This window comes from Phoca vitulina, unplaced genomic scaffold (assembly GCF_004348235.1).
Source record: "Phoca vitulina isolate PV1807 unplaced genomic scaffold, GSC_HSeal_1.0 scaffold10, whole genome shotgun sequence".
NCBI lineage: Eukaryota > Metazoa > Chordata > Mammalia > Carnivora > Phocidae > Phoca > Phoca vitulina.
The window spans coordinates 40,864,832-40,882,124 of NW_022589713.1; the positions used below are offsets into that span (position 1 = coordinate 40,864,832).

The following is a 17,293-nucleotide window of genomic DNA, read 5'->3' on the forward strand; positions in this document are numbered from 1 at the left end:
AACACGTTTTAGCTTCTTCCACAACTAATTTTAATTAAGAGCACCTATGAGAAGATGAATATGGCACTGAAAAGCTGTATGCAACAATACCAACAGCAAATCCTTAAAGCATTCTCTCTCCCTTTCAAGGTTCTTTCTTTCTTTCTTTCTTTTTTTAAGTAGGCTCCATGCCCAGTGTGGAACCCAACACGGAGCCCAAGGCGGGGCTTGAACTCATGACCCTGAGATCAAGACCTGAGCTGAGATCAAGAGTTGGATGCTTAACCCACCGAGCCACCCAGGTAGGTGCCCCTCCTTCGAGGTTCCTATGGGCTTAGCAAGAGAAGAGCAAAGCACAAGCATGAACGAGTAGGCTCACCTACTGCTACCAGCCTTTGAAAAAGTTGAACCACTTACTTTAATTATGTGAATTTCACATCCGAGCCTTTAACACTTTTTTCTGAAGCACATCAACATCAATCACTTGTGGTCTTTAAGAACAAAATGCCCAAGTTTCATTTCTTCCTGGCATTCCAGAATCAGGGGCATCACCATCTTATAGCACAGGTACAAAATGGGACCCCAAATGAAATTTCAGAGATCCACCCCTGAAAATGTCAACTCTGAGGTTATAAAATCAACAATATGTAGGTCACGTTGAACTTCACAGATAAGCAAATGTCACAGGGAGGGAAAAAAAAAAACCCTATGGCCCATTTTTCATAGTACAAATAATGAATGGTGTATGTACTACAAAATCAAATCACAGGAGTGAATGCTAATAAAACCAGTGGCAGCAGATTTTATTGCTTTATTTCAATAAAGCTGTGTAAAAGGAGATTTCAAAAAGGAGTAAGCAAGGCTAGCAAAGAAAGTCTCTTCTAAAATAGGCTCAGGAGGCCATCACGGGGGAGGAATTTATGTGCATCCTAGGAACCATGAACTTTTTGCCAGTTGCAAGCCCTCAGCCTGGACTTAACTCTCTCTTCATGATGAGACCTGAATCACTGGCGTTCTTCACTTTGAAAGGAGCCAATGGATTTGACAAGTTTCAACCCTTCATCTGTATACTAACCCAAGCAATCCCAGTTAACCTAGCTTCAATCCCTGTTTTGCTTAGAGGATCTGAAAAAGAACAGCACATCATTCCTCTGCCTTTATAACTCCCTTGAAACAAGAATCAGGTTTCTACCTGAACTGTCTCCCACAGTTGCAATTCTCATTGCCCAAATAAATGCCCATTGGCTTACTTTTTTCATGAATTCTTTCTTGGTCAACAACTGAAACCATGATAAAGAGACTAAAACCTAACGTCATCCAGCTCAACGAGCTCAGATCTGGCTAAGGAGAGACCTGAAGGGGGAAGCAGGGGCCCAGGGGCTTCCTGTGTCTGATTGTTTCAGACTTCTCAGAGCTGCAAACCTCGGAGCAGATTTTGAGAGACGCCTGAAAGGTCCAGTCCCTCACAGGCCAGATATCAATGAATACCAGTTCGTCCACTAGTAATCAAAGGATCAGCATCAGGCACCTCCTGACATGGACTCCTTATCCTCAAGTTACTGGGGCAGCTTGCCTGGTTGGCAGGGCCTCCTGGGCTCACAGATTCCTGGCACCTTCGGTAGCTCCATCGGTCAGGCTTCAGGTAGACCGAACCACGTGATGCCAGCATCACGGTGGCCTTGGTTTAGCATTTCCAGAAGCTCCTTTAAGTCTCCCCTCTGGGTCCGGGGTCAGTCCTTGGCTGACTTAGGCACTTCACTTGGCCAAAGTCCTCAGCTAAGCTTAAAAGCCGTGCTTCAAGGATCTTTAGAAGCAATACACACACACACACACACACATACACCTCTTACTGCCTCCCTTAACACAGATTTACTATTCCGCTGCCCTCATTAGCGTTACTTTAATATTCCAAGAGCCTGCCACCCCCAGAATGGTTTGACAGCTCTTTAAAGCAACTTCCTGAAATATCCATCAACTCTGTAATGGAAACCATCAACAATTTGTACCCTACAATCCTTTGAATGCCTTGCCTCAAAATCCTTGCCTAGTTGTTTACACCAATCCTGAACTGTTGGATCTTGATCTGTACCTAACCCTAATCAAGCCCCTGTATTGTAAACCGAACTTCAAATTCTCAAATTTGGAATTTGCTCTCCCCCCTCGGAGACATGGACAAGGCCCCAGTGGTAAGTAATAAAGCCATTTTGCCTGATCAACAGACTGTGCTGTTGATATTTGGAGAGTTGGCATTCCAGTCTCCAAAGACTTCCTCCAAATTCCCAAGTGTTGGAGCACAGGAAGTCTTCACTTCATACCTGAACAATCTCTTCTTCTTGCTGACTTTCCTACCTGACATCCAACCTTCCACCTGTCCTCCCTGAGCTGTGTCTCTTGTTCCCTCTTGGCACAGCACCTACCTGGAATGATAATCTACCAAGAGTCTCCTTTATTAGGGCAGTGTTCTGGGCCCTCCTGGGACACCGCTATACGTCCAAACACAGTCCTAAATACCTTATGGACTCCCCCAACTCTCTCAAGTCTTATTATGTGAGCAGAGAGAGAAAACCCCATCTAGTGGACAGAACTTACCAAATCTACATCTCCCAGTAGGGTTACCAAATCTACATCTCCCAGTAGAGAGCGGACAGTGGCCATAAGGGACAAAGATGAGTGGGAGGAAATGGGGTCCATCTCCCAAGGTGGGAGGCTGCTTGCCACACAATGAGGTTACAAAGAAGAAAGTTTAAAAACACAGGACGAGAATGGAGACACCGAGATAAGGAACCTAATGCTCTATAATATAAACCAAAGGAAACAAAAAAAAGGGGGGGGGGGGGAGAAGAAAATATCTCCAAAAAATTGACCTTTATGTCTTTGATGGTCTTACTGCAGGGGTCAGCAAACTTCTGTAAAAGGCCAGACGATCAATATTTAAGGGGTTTTGAGCCATTGGGTCTCTATGGCGACCACTCAACTCGGTCACGAGGGCTTGAAAGCAGTCAGAGCACAGGTACACAGAGGAGTGTGACCAGTTGCTCCCATAAAACCAACATCTGACACCTCTCAGTTTTGACATCAGATAATTATTTTTCTCCTTCAAGTTGTGATTTTACTGGTTCTTGGTATGATGGGATTTTCTACTGTACCCTGGACATTCTGGCTATATCACATTTGGAGATTTTAGGTCTGATTTGAATTTCTTTTCTTAGCGGGCTACCAAATTTATTATGTTTAGCACACAGGCCCCTAGCCTACTTTTACGGCCTGTGGTTTCAATAACGACCTACTTTCAGAGCCCCTGGGGTGCTATCTTGATCTGCTTGATTTATCTCCTGCCTCAAGGGCCTCCACTGGCCCCTGCTGGGGCTGAGAGGACAGAAGGAGGCTCCCCAGTGCTGGTGCCTCCAGGGAAGAGAGAGCATCTTCAGCTTTCTCCACAAGTGCTTGTCTACGCAGCATCCCCCCTTGCCCTCAGCTCTGGGTGGTGGAGGGGAGAATCCGGCTTAAAGTCATTGTTATGGCCTCGGACATAAAAGTCTGCTTTCTTTTTAAAGGTATGTTAAGTGCAGACATCTTATTTCTACATCCAAGTTGAAGACTGCTTCATAAGCAGATCTAACTGGCCAAATGGAAGGTTGCTGAGCACTATCCATTCATCTTCTTGGTAACAGAAGCAAGTATTCCTTTTAGAAAATTGACAGAGAAGCATTCATCATTTCTAGATTTTTGCCTACTTTCTAGATGCATACCCACTTTGCTTTGGGCTTCCTGGTGTCAATATGGAGGGTGACCATCACTAAATAACGGAAGCTATGGCTCCAGATTTCTCCATCCACTCCATCCCTGGGAGGCAGGACAGGCTAATGGCATTTTTATCCTCAACACTTTGACACCTGGCCTTTATCATATGAGATGAGGGGGATAGAAACCAAAGACAAGAGTGGTTGTAAGACCAATCCAGAGATGAAGGTGATCCAAAGTCTGTTCTGGTCGCTCCATAGCCTCAGTAGGTGATTGCTATCAAGAAGTTTCGGTGCTGCTCATAAATGAGCCCATGCTGGCAAGAGCAGAAGGCAAAGGCAAAATTCTGAAATGTGCACACACTCACTCAAAAAAACACACTTCCTGAAGATGTGGGAGGAGTCTGCTTTATTTTAAGAGGGGGGAGGGGATGAGGGAGGAGGCAGAGAGAGACTCCTAAGCAGGCTCCATGCCCAGTGCAGAGCCTGACATGGGGCTCAATCTCAGGACCTGAGATCATGACTGGAGCCGAAATCAAGAGTCGGACACTTAACCAACTGAGCCACCCAGGTGCCCCGAGTCTGCTCTATTTCTTAAAAACAGATTCCTTTCTGTCCTATCTTCACCTTTGGCTTTTCTACAACTATTTCCTCACCTGCCCCAATAATAACTCCACACTGTACACATATGAAATGCAAATTTTATCTTGACTGATTCTTTAAAAAGCAAACCAATCCTGCCATGTTCAAGAAATCGGAGATAACAGCATTCACAGCCAAAGAAATCTCAGGGTTCTGTTGGTCCCTCGCTTTCATTTGCCCAGTGGGAAATCTCCAGTCACAGAGGCCAGGTGTCCTGGCTGAGGTCACCTGTCACAGCAGTCCCCACACTCCAGTGCCCTCTACACTAGAGGACATGATCCTGTGTACTTCCTCCTTTTCCTTTCTCAGATTCTGGAAGTAAAATACTACCTCCTGCCTCAGAAAACAACTATGACAAATTCTCTTCCATGGTTTCTTCCTTACTCCACCCTTTTTCGCCATCTGGAAACAACTTGGGTTTTTTTGTTATTTTGTTTTGTTTTGTTTTGTTTCCTGATTGCAAAAGGCTGGCTCACTCCATCACCATCCCAACAAAATTAGTCAATGAAAATAGTTACAGAGAAGGAAGTAAAAATTACCTGCAATCCCACTTCCTAGAAATAAAAAAGCAATGTTAACATTCTGGTATTATTCTTACTCTTCTAACTTATGCGCACACACACGTTATTTTATTTTAAAAGGCTCATCCCTTATAAACAATTGTGTAACTTTTTATCCCATAGAATGCATCACCTGTAATACCTGGGATTGACTTCAAAATAATCCAGGTTTTTGGGGGGTGGGTGGGGAGAAGTAAGGATGAAACAATATTGGCTTTGGGGTGCTGAAGCTATTGATGAGGACATGGAGGTTCAATATTACCTTCGCTGATGCTTTATGTTTGAGATTTCTCCTATTGTCATGTTTTTTTTAAATAGGGGGAAAATACGTTTTTGTTTTTTTTTTTATGTTATGTTAGTCACCATACAATACATCATTAGTTTTTGATGTGGTGTGTTCTTATGGGTTGAATTGTGTCTTCCCCCACCCCAAATCCATATGATGATGTCCTAACCCCCAGTACCTCAAATGTCACCTTATCTGGAGACTGGCTCTTTACAGAGGAAATTCAAGTTAAAATGAGGTCATCAGAGCGAACTGTAATCCACTGCTGAACCCAGATGAAGGAGTCCTCACTCTCCCTGGAGACAAGGTTGCCCTCCCTGGCACAACACCAACAGGGCTTCTGAGTAGCTCAGAGTAGCTCTGCAGGCGACTCCCTACTCCGTCTGCTTTGTTTTCCCTGAAAACATCTTTCCTCCCCTTTTTTTTTTCTTGTACAGAAGTAATACTTATCACAGAAAAAATAATCAAAAGAAACAATACCATAACACATCCAAAACCAGAGAAAACGTATGTTAAAATCTTGGCATGTATACTTACATCCTTTTTATGCATGCATCCGTGAATTTTACTTTCTATGAAAATGGTTGCACATCATAATACTGCCTGGAACCCTTTTTATTCCATATACCATGTCAATAAATTTTTGAGAGAGAGAGAGAGAACACAAGCAGGGGGAGAGGCAGAGGGAGAAGCAGACTCCCCACTGAGCAAGGAACCCAATGCGGAACTCGATCCCAGGACCCTGAGATCATGACCTGAGCCGAAGGCAGATGCTCAACTGACTAAGCCACCCAGGCGCAATAAATTTTGACAATACTATTTAAAAGACTGCAGACTAATCCATCGCACAAACGTGGCACAAATTATTCCCCAATTCCCTGCTGCTGGACATTATGAAGAGACCATTTCTTCTCTGTGACAAATTATAATTCAACAAACTTCTCTAAGGCTAAATCTCAGCATAAATTTATAATGATTTTCTTAAAATAAACTCCTAGAAGAGGAATTGCTGGATTTAACAGTACTCAACATTAATTTTAAATTTTTAATAAATACCGCCGGCTCACCCTTGAAAAAAACCGTATCAGTTTGTATTCCCTCAGCAGTGTGAGAGCTGTCCTCCTTCTCCCTCTCTACAATCTTTTTCTCTTGACCAATTTCATCGACAACCCTCCTCCACCCCACCCCCCTCAAAAACCAGTATCTCATTGTTTTAATTCATTGTACATGTCCCTCTATCACGTGAGGTAAAGAAAGATGAAGAAGTTTCCATATCCAGCAACAAATAGTAAATAAGCCCTCAAGAGCTACTACACGTTACTACACAGTATGGTGAATATAGACAAGAATATGGTACTATAATCATCAAACTTGTTGATACTAGAACTTAATTATTCCAACCATTAAAAAGAAAGGATAATTACATAATGTGATAGAGGTGCTAAATATCGTTACAACGGCAATCATATTACAATACAGAAATGTATGAAATTAACATGTTGTATACCTTATGTTTACACAATGTTATATGTCAAGTACGTTCGATAAAAAAGAAGTTTCCCTCTCCAGTAAAGAAAATTTAAGCAAGTAAGACTAATGGGAGTCCAGAGAGTGTCCCCTTCCTCAGGGTGGAAGCAGCAATGAGGATGGCAGGGTGGTCCCCACCAGTGGGAGGGAAAGCTCAAGGAAAGGGAGCAGAAGGACTACTGGGGAATCATGTGGATCCAGAAAGCTCTGGAAGACACCAAATTTCTCTCCTAAAAGGTCCCAGGCACAATGGAACAATGGGAAACCAGTACAGAGGGCCCCAAACCCTCACAGTGCCAGAGAGAGTTAACTGCTTAAACCTTGTCCAACTGCTTCGTTATTCCGTCCCCAGAACCCACCAGACAAGAGAAGGGCATCTGTCCCCCTTCCCCGAGCCGGCCCAAGGCCCTGCGTCTGAACTGATCCCAACACTGAAGCTGAAGAGTAAAGCAGAAAGGTGTCCTTTGCTTTCCCCACATTTCCCCTTCTCTTCTCATGCTCTTCCTTGACCCCTGTATAAAAGTCACAGTAACAGCCCCATCGTGGATAAGAGAAGCAGGGCCATTTCAAATCAGGGGGAAGGAGAGCTCTACAGTGTACAAAAATGCTTTCACACTCATAATCTCCTATCCCCCCAGCTCTGCCCTGGCCATAGGAGCAGAGCTGGTTATTGGGATTCTCCTTTTACACAACGCAGGGGCCCAAGTCATAATCCATAGAAGCGCAGAGGTCATGACTAAAGTCCAGTGTCCTGGAACCAAACTTCTCTGCCCTCTGCCTCCTTCCCAGGGGACATGAGAACACCACTGTGCCCGTGCATGCACACGCACAGGGTCTGATGCCCAGCCAGCACAGATTTCTACCTAAAAGGGAGTAGATGCTTGGGGAGCAAGCTGGCTGATCCACAGGCCAACTCACCATGAACTGAACAAGAATAGGTTAGACCACAAGCTCTGGGTAAAATCCCCATGGGGAAAAAAAAAATGTGATCCATAAACAGAAACTGTAAAATCAAGGTAAGGATTTGTCCTGCAAAAGGCGTGGAAGCTTCACTCAAGTGTTTAAGTTCCTCTTAGATGTTCCCAAATCAGAAACTACTCAACATAAGTCACATAAAAGGTGGAAACTAAAAGGCGGTTTTACTGAGGTCTTCAGAAGTCTGGTTGATCTGCCAGTTCTCAGCAAACGCTAGCCAGTATGTTAGTTTTTTATCTCTTGGAGAATGTAACTTCACAAACCAAAGATCAGCAAGTATGAAATTAAACCATTTTCTTGAAATTAAACCATTTTCTTGAGCCCACTTTATCTTTGTTCACTCATATTCCACATACGCGGCTCAGCCTTTCTCAAAGAACTTCTAAGTGTCTGGATATTTAATCTCCATTTTGGGAAATTCTTTTATTTTGCAGAGAGAGAAGGCTGTTTTTAAGAATTCCTAAAGAAAACAGGCCAATAGACATCTATAGTCTAACTTCAGCTTGGTAGCACAGATTTATCTCAAACCAAGCCTTGTTGGCTCTACCTATTAAATGCCTGCTACTTTCTTTCACAACTTAATTATTGTTTTTAGTTCAAATATCTATCCAGAGTAGCAGACAAGGATATAACAACTCAGTTCTCTTTTCCAGCCAAAATTAATTTCACTAGTGCCAATTATTTTCAGGAAAGAAATGCATCTCCAAAGGGCACTTAAAAAGGGGGGAAAAATTGGACAAGAACTTTATGCCTCCAGGCAAATCCTTTATAGCATTTGAGCCTTGGCAAATGAAACTCTGGAGAGACAAATGCATTTATCAGGAATCTGCTTCATTAATCTGACAAGGAAAATTATGTTAAGGGATAAGCCACCAGTAATTAATATTTATTGTAGCTCCACTGAGTAAAAGATACTGCAGTCACCATTTTACAGAAGAGAGAACACAATTCCTGCATGCAAACTGCTTACAATGTAATCCTCAAGGTGCTCAAATAGGAGATTGAATAATGATATAGAATACACTGCACTTTACAAAAGAGCGAACCACCCCTTGCAGATGTGTGCATTGGAAACTGCTTTCCAGTGATGGAATGAACTGGCATGGATCCATCCCCACTCTTCCTCACTTCCTCATGACTCTGATGTACACTTTTCAAGAAAGTTAAGTGTAAGAGTGTGTAAAGCATGGTCACTATTCATATAAACAAATGCACAAAAAGAACTTATTAAATTATAGTTAGTTCCATAATGTCTAACTCCAGGACCCAGCCTACTGACTGAATCAATCCATTCATCCGCCGCCATATTGTAGGATGGGACCACAGGACCTTATTCACGGGAGATGCCTGACAAATGTATGTTGGGTAGATGAGTAGAGAGAAGAAGGGAGGAAGGAAAAGAGAAGGCAAGAGAAAGGAAGGGGGAATGAAGGAAGGGAGATGAGGGAGAAAGACGGCAGAAGAGGAAAGAAGGGAAGAACGAAGAGAGAAGAAGGACAGAGCTCCAAGGTTCCAAGAAGTTTTAATAAGCTGGCATCGTTCTCCAGCAAATCCAAAAAAACCTTTCCAATGGCCCAAGTCTGGTGTTACTATTTCCACTCGAAGAATAATGGATATTCTCCCTTTTGTCATAAGACCTTGGAACTTTAGCCTTAATTGTGAGTCTCCTCCAGTACCAATCTCCCAGAGGTAATAGGACATTTTAACTGCACATTAGACATCTCTGGGCACACAACAGTCCCAAGTTCCTTTAAGTCTCTAAAATAATCTATATGATACTGGAAAAACAAGGCCCTACCTGAATGGGTTCCCGGCTCAACTTCCAAGCAGTCCATGGAATGCCTTTCTCCTGGTTAATTCTTACTCTTTCTTCAGACCTCACCTTATAGGTTGCTTTCACCAGGTAGCTTTCCACCATCTCCCCAAAAGGTCATGGTTGCCATCACCCACAGAACCCATCATGGTTGTAGTTAAGTCATGTGTTATGTTATCCATTGGTTAATCTGTCCCACCCTTATCAGGCTCTGAGCTACATGAGGATGAGGACCTTGTCTCTCAATCTCTCTCTCTCTTTTTTTTAAAGAGAGGGATAAGGAGAGAGAGAGAACCTTAAGCAGGCTCCACCCCTAGCTTGGTGCCCGACATAGGGCTCCATCTCAGCACCCTGATCATGACTTGAGCTAAAAGCAAGAGTCGGACACTTAACGGACTGAGCCACCCAGGCACCCTAAGGACCTTGTCTCTTTTATTCACTGTTGTTTTCCTAGCACCTAGGATAGGGCCTGGCAAACTGTAGACAAAAAATATTAGTTAAAAAAGAGTAAATGAGGGCGCCTGGGTGGCTCAGTTGGTTAGGCGACTGCCTTCGGCTCAGGTCATGATCCTGGAGACCCTGGATCGAGTCCCGCATCGGGCTCCCTGCTCGGCAGGGAGTCTGCTTCTCCCTCTGACCCTCCCCCCTCTCATGTGCTTGCTCTCTCTCATTCTCTCTCTCTCAAATAAATAAATAAAAAATCTTTAAAAAAAAAAAAAAAGAGTAAATGAATATATGAAAAAAAGCACCGAGACATCTCCTTAGGAACTGACAATTTTCTCCACTTCCTGGCATGAAAGAAGATATGAAGACCTGAATGCTACTAAGAGATGCATCCAGATGAACAAACATACCCAAATTACAACTAAATGTCAACCACTGGGCCTTTAAAAATTGACAAGTGAAAGTAGTACAATACCAGCTCTGAACGGGTTGATTTTTTTCTTCTTATATCAAGACAGAGAACTTCAGTAATTACAGGACAAGGTTTCATACTTTTCCTGCATTTCTCCCCAGGTCTAGTTGATCACCATCAAAGAGTGTTCAGTAGTAAAGAACAGAAATCCACCCATGCTAGTTCAAGAAGGGGATCTGTTGCATGGATATAGGAAGGGGCTACCCAGAATCTACTAGAAAGGGCTGCTCCCTCTGCCCTTCAGAGATATCCTAGTCTCTTATCTCTATAGTCTCTGGCTTTCCCACCTTCTCACTTTCTCTCCTCTTGCTCAATTGAAAACTTCCCCAACCTGTCCAAATCCCAGCAGAGCCATGGCGGAGCCAAATCTATCCAATTTCATAGGTCTGGCTTCCTTTCTCTCTAAATTCAGAGTTGAGAGAAAGTGAATGTGATTGGCTGGCCATAGATCAGATGCCTAGGCTGGTCCAGTCAGCCGACACCTGACCTACCCCTTCACTATGTGGGCTCCTCCTCACCACTTCTCTTGTAATATTTAACCCAATCTAGGATTGTGACATTCATGAGATATAAGGATGTACACTATTTGCAAATATTTTTAAAACTCACTTTACAAGAAAATTCATATATCCAATGGGACATCAGTCAATGCCTTCCTCTGTAAAAACTTGTCAAATAATGAGGCATTTCCCTAAACTTAATGCTGGTATGACATGAACACCAAAGTTACACAGCTTCCTGACAGTGGGTTCTAGATGTATACTAACTTCTTAAAAATGCTTATGATAAACATCCAGCTCCAAATAAGGCCAGACTATCCCACCTCTTTTAGTGATAGTACTGATGAGGTAGGAAATGTTGGGGTTCGGAGCTGACGGCCAAGAAAGAATTCTTGAGACATCTTTGGCGCAAAAAGGTGGTTTTATTAAAGCACAGGGACAGGACCTGTGGGCAGAAAGAGATGTTGCCCTGGGGTTGTAATGGGTGACTGATTATATACTCTCAAGTTGAGAGGGGGATAGGGACAGCACAAGCCTCCAAGGTGTTTTGCGAACAAGGTTTCCAGGATCCTGACAGGTTAGCTATTGTTAGGAAAAGGTCATTTATTACCGTTTAGTAAAAACTCAGTCTTGAGACCCTTCAGATGTATATCAGTGGACCATATGCTTGGAGGGTGATTGCTGACATGTATCTTTCAAGGTAGAGATAAAGGAATTTTCCAAAGGAATTTTTATACGTTAAAGAAGACTTCCAGGATCCTGGGGTGTTGGTATAATATTAAGCGAACACTGCCTTTTGCCCTTAGCAAAAGTATTACCATGGAGGCAGCTGAGCTCCCAGAGGAAGATCCCTCTGCCTGCTTCAAGGACTGGTCAGCGGGCTCTAAGTAGTAAGGGAATTTAATTGTTCTTCTGCCTTTGTTTCCCACATCATTACCACGTAATAATGCAAAGCCCACCCGTCTAAAAGGAGTTTAAGAAGAGACAAGGGCTCAATCCACAGTCCTCTCTCAGTTTACACCTTTTCTGATGATTTCCGAAGTCTGGAAAACAACCCAGTTAGCTGTGTTACCTCTTTTCTCATATCAGGTTCACGGGTCTAACACATCTATTAACTTTGTGGAAATGGATTTTGCTACATTAGCCAACTCTCCCTCAAGAGCCCTCTGGAGTTTTCCCTATGCAGCTATGATTAAAACAGTTCTCTTTGTCACAGAAATTTTTCTCTTCCCATGACCATCACCAAACTGGAGACATAAAAAGAAAATGTCTGGTCCTGACAATGCCCTGGAAAGTATAGGATCCCAAAACAGAATTATGTGTGATTCTCACAAAAGGTGGTTTGTATACCTTGTCCCTACCTTCTCATGAACACAGTACCCACTTGGGCAACTTGGCCCCTCTTGACTTTCTCTCAGGTGACATCTTGCCTAGAAATCCTTTCCTCCTCAACCTTCACTGTCAAAATCCTACTAGGTTTACAGTGCCTGGATCAAGGCAGTGCCTCTCCATGAAGCGTGCATTTCCCCACGGAGAAGTTACCAGTCACTACACCTCCAATCTTTCCAAAGCCCTCTCATGAGCACCTGCCTTTCTTCCTTGAAGTTCTTGAGGTGTGGGGGACAGCCCCAAGTTCCCTGCACCTAGCTAGTATAGAGAGATGTTGATTAAGTTTTCAATGATCCACTAAATGCATCCTTCAGGCTTTGGGCCATTGCTTCAAGTTTTCAGGTTTGTTTTCTTCCGGTGAAAATGTTCTATATTTCAGTTGTTCTATTTGTGGCAGAGCTAGGGCTGCCTAATTTTGGCTAATCTGAACATTTACAGAAGGAAAATGCATTTTTCTCCTTCCGTCCAGAAAATACTTAGAAATGACTATCTCCCTTTAGACTTAACTGGGTACTGTTAATTCACCATCTTTAAACTAACCTTTTAGAAAATGTGTAATATTAAGCTCCTCTTCCTGATACCTTCTCAGGATTCCCCACTGTAAAATAAACACATGCTGTAATTCCTTCCATAACTAAAATGTAAATACGTATTTCACTCTTGGGATAAATTGGGTTTATTTTCATGTAAATTTAGTAGCAATAAAAGGTAATGCTCAGCATGAGGAAATGCTGTTCGCTGGCTCCCTCAGAAGATTCTGACTATCTATGTTACCTTCCACCCCACCCCAACGCTTCGAAAACCAAAAAATAATATCTTCTTCAAAATGCAATTCCTTTAGTAGGAAAAAAAAGAAAAATTTTTAAATATTACTTCAAACCGAAAAATATGCTAGATTTTAATAGACATGTATTTATTTTAGGAACGATTTCCTCAGCTTGCCCATTGGGTAGATATTCTCTTAAAGGCTCTACAGCTCTGAAAAGCCTGGTTAGGCTGAAGAACAATGACCATTTTTACCCACTCCATTGCTGCCCCCTGCTGACAAAAGGATGGACACCTTTGCCAGACACTGTCCTCTCCTGGGACAAGGGCAGCTATAGACACATTCGCGAACTGGCCTAACGGGTATCAAACCCAATGGAGAATAAGAAAGGGCAAATAGATATGGTTCCCTAAAGGCAAACAATGAATCATGGAACACTACATCAAAAACTAATGATGTAATGTATGTGACTAACATAACATAATAAAATTAAATTTAAAAAAATTTTTAAAAAGAATGAATAGAAGAGACAAAGCATTTACATATGAAATCATCCAAAAGCAGTATAAAATTATACTGTTAAAGTTATAGAGTAATGGCTGTCCAGACTGACAGGATTTTGGGAAGGGTGAGACCAATGAAGACAGAGGCCCCATATATGTTAGTGGTTCCCAACCTTTATACCACTAAGGAGCCCTACCTTAGTCAGCACGGACTTCTTGCTTTCAATAATTTGTCAACATAATAAAACCAAAGTACCCAGCAAACATTCATCTAATTCCAGACAAAAGCAAAGAAACATAGATAACTGCTTGACTGCAGTCAGGTATTTTTAAAGGGTGAAAACAGCTCATCGACCCCCTAAGAGAGAAGGTTCTAGAATCTGATGAGACCAAAGACAAGAGAAATGGAGATAAAATTAAATTTCCTTACACCTTATAGCCCACTGATAAATACCTGAGAAACACAAGAGTGTGACATTCCTCAAGGAGCTCGATGGCCCCTTTAATGCTGATGTTTGGCTAGAGACTAAAAGCAACCTTAGCTTGACAAGAGCCAGACCTCCAGCATTCTGTAAGTCTTCTTTAACATATGGAAATCCCTTTAGAGACTGCCTTTATCTCTACCCCCCCTCCAACTTAAAAGTATATAATCAATGTCTCCTCACAATCCCAGTGCAGTTCTTTCTGCCCAGGGGTCCTTTCCCCGTGTAATAAAATCACCTTTTTGCACCAAAAACATCTCAAGAACTTTCTTGACCATTCACTCAGCAGCCCCACATCAGAATCCATGAACCCTAAGATTCTTTCTTTTTTTTTTTTTTTAAAGATTTTATTTATTTATTTGAGGGAGAGAATGAGATAGAGCATGAGAAGGGGGAGGGTCAGAGGGAGAAGCAGACTCCCTGCTGAGCAGGGAGCCCGATGCGGGACTCGATCCCAGGACTCCAGGATCATGACCTGAGCCGAAGGCAGTGGCTTAACCAACTGAGCCACCCAGGCACCCCCTAAGATTCTTTCTTAATGGGCTTCTCAGGAGGTCTGAGAACACCCACAAAATGTATTCACTGACAGGGTATGTGCCTGGGAGGATTTTCCTCAGAGTAAAGAGTCATTGGCTTTCATTAGCTTCTCAAAGGGGCTGTGGCCAATAATAAATTAATCAATAAACAAAATTAAGATCTCTAGGCCTAGGGATGCCAGGCTAGGTAGGAACTCCTGGTACAGATGAGGAGAAAGGATGCAGAGAGCACCTCTGGGGGAGACGCCATGTTCGCCCATTCCTGTCCTGAGATGTCCCTGTGAAAGTTTCACCCGAAGAACAAATATCTCCTCTTCTTCTCTGTACGAACTCCACAATACTTTACCACCACATGTCATGTCCCATTAACAGTTTTAAAGACAAAGAAAAGGCAACTCCAACAGGCCATAATCCTTAACCACTTATCCTGTGTGGGCAGTTCTCCTTGACAAACAAGTCAGTGTCTATTTGCAAAGCCGGTTTGTGAAACAGATGTTTTTTTGTCCCACACTTGCTATGTTACAATCCATAACAACTGATCAGCTAAAGTACCTGCATGCACTAATCTGAGCTTGGCTTCATGGAAAATTAATACAAAAAGAAAAAGTGTAGAGCATGTACAATTTCCTAGTGAATCGGCTTATTAGTGGGGGGAGCATCTTCTCCACTCCCCCCCCCACCTCCCCAACTTGGAGGAGCAGCAGAGTTCAGGGTCTGAGTGCTCAGGCTCAGGACCAAGAAGCATAACCTTGGGCATGTTGTTCAATATTTCTGGACCTCGATGTCCTTATCTGTAAAATGGGACTCCTAATAGTGCTTATTGCATAGGCATGTTGTGAGGAATGAATTAGTCAATCATTGTGAACCACTTGGAAATGGTCCTAATACACAGCAAGTGTCACGTAAGTGTTTGCAGCTGCTGGGGTTCCCCCTACGGCCACCACCACCATAATTATTATGGCGAAGATTAAATAAGACTATGTGTAAAGAACTTAAAATAGCGACAGGCATGTTGGAAATGCTCAATAAACATGAACCATGGTGATGATGAACACCAGGGGAAAAGTGAGCAGATAGGAACAGATAGGGAATTTCTATCCTGTTATTCTAGCCGGGCATCATAACACCAGTGTATTTAAGAAACAATATAGCCCATGGAAACCATATTACACTTTTCTTGTGGAATCATTTGCCTTCTCTGTTGTAAAAAGCAAATCGTTGATTTATTGATTTATTTTTTTAATTTTTTAAGTAGGCTCCGCGCCCAACATGAGGCTGAAACTGATGATCCCAAGATCAAGAGTTGCATGCGCCACTGAGCCAGCCAGGTGTCCCAACTGATTTATCTATTTTTAAAAATAACTTCACCAAATCAATTGTGGTTGATTCTCCTTATTCACAGTACTCAGGTTCCACAGTCACCATGAAAACACTGAACTCACAAATATTGAACGATCACTCTTAAGGGAAATACAAGGGGATGTTCCTGTGAGCCTCGAGCGACATTTTCATCAACGAAATACCATTTGCGTTATAAAGGTCTGTTTGCCAGAAGCTAGCGTCATTAGCATTGAAAACTGGCTTTTCCATATCATCCTTCTCCTGTATAACACTTAGGAGGTATAGCAAATTCTTGTTATTCATAGTAATTATGTTCTATAAAGTCACCATGAACAGTGAATTAGCAAATACTGAACCAACTAGTCAGTCGTGTGTGTGTGTGTGTGTGTGTGTAACAACACTCCAGCAGGTCTTAAGGGTTAACTCGCTTCAAGTTAACACTCCTTACTTGCTGACCTAAGGCCCTAGGTCTGTAACAGAACTAATTTACTTTGAGATTTGCAGACGATTGGCCTTGAGAAGTGAAGAACCAGAACCTTCCCATGCCCCAGAGGCCAGCAAGTCTGTTTGAAGCCATCTCAGCTTTCTGATCAGTCCACCAATCTTTTTTTTAGCAAAATATTCTTTTTTAGGTTACACTAATGATTTTACTAACCTCCCTTTGTGTATCTGTAGACCTTGCCCTGCTTTCCAGAAAGAAGGGAGTACTCGGGCACATCAGGACACAAGAACAGGACCCCCACGCACAATCCCAGCACTGAAAATGTTTCTAGCTGGCCTCAGATCTGCATGTGATCAAGAAATGCTACAGGCCACTGCCCGCTCTTTGCCGATTAACTACCCTAAGCCCCTTTAAGCCCCCCTGGGCCAGGCAGAAACCTCGGAGTGGGCTTTTGGACAAGAGTCTACCTTCTCCTTGGGTTGCCAGCCTCCTAAATAAAGCTCAGATTCCTTTCCAATCAAAACTTGTCTCTTGAGCGATGATCCTTCCTGCGACACCCTGCCAACCTTGGGTTTGGTAACATGCATGCACACGCATATGCATATATACCACAGATTATAACCTTAAATACTAAAAACGACTCATCCTGGTAGATTCTATTTTCTTTATTTTACAAAAGAGAAAATGGGGTTCAGAACTCTTAAGTCACTTGCCTGGGGCTGCCCCACTCACAGGTGCCAGAGTTGGCATTCAAACCCCATCCAGCTGGCCCCGGATGCAGAGCTTCCTGCTCACCTCCGTATGAAAGCAGAAGCAAAAGGCAGAACATCGCCTTGTCTGACTTCCAGCTAGGAATTTGTGCACTGGGTGACACGTTTTGGGATGTTTTACAAGTC

At 42.8% G+C, this 17,293-nt stretch overlaps 1 protein-coding gene across 3 annotated transcripts in view; it reads right to left on the minus strand.

Moving 5' to 3' along the window:
- OSBPL10 (oxysterol binding protein like 10) overlaps positions 1–17,293 on the minus strand; it is a 307,285-nt gene that overhangs the window by 82,283 nt on the left and 207,709 nt on the right. The window lies entirely within an intron of this gene.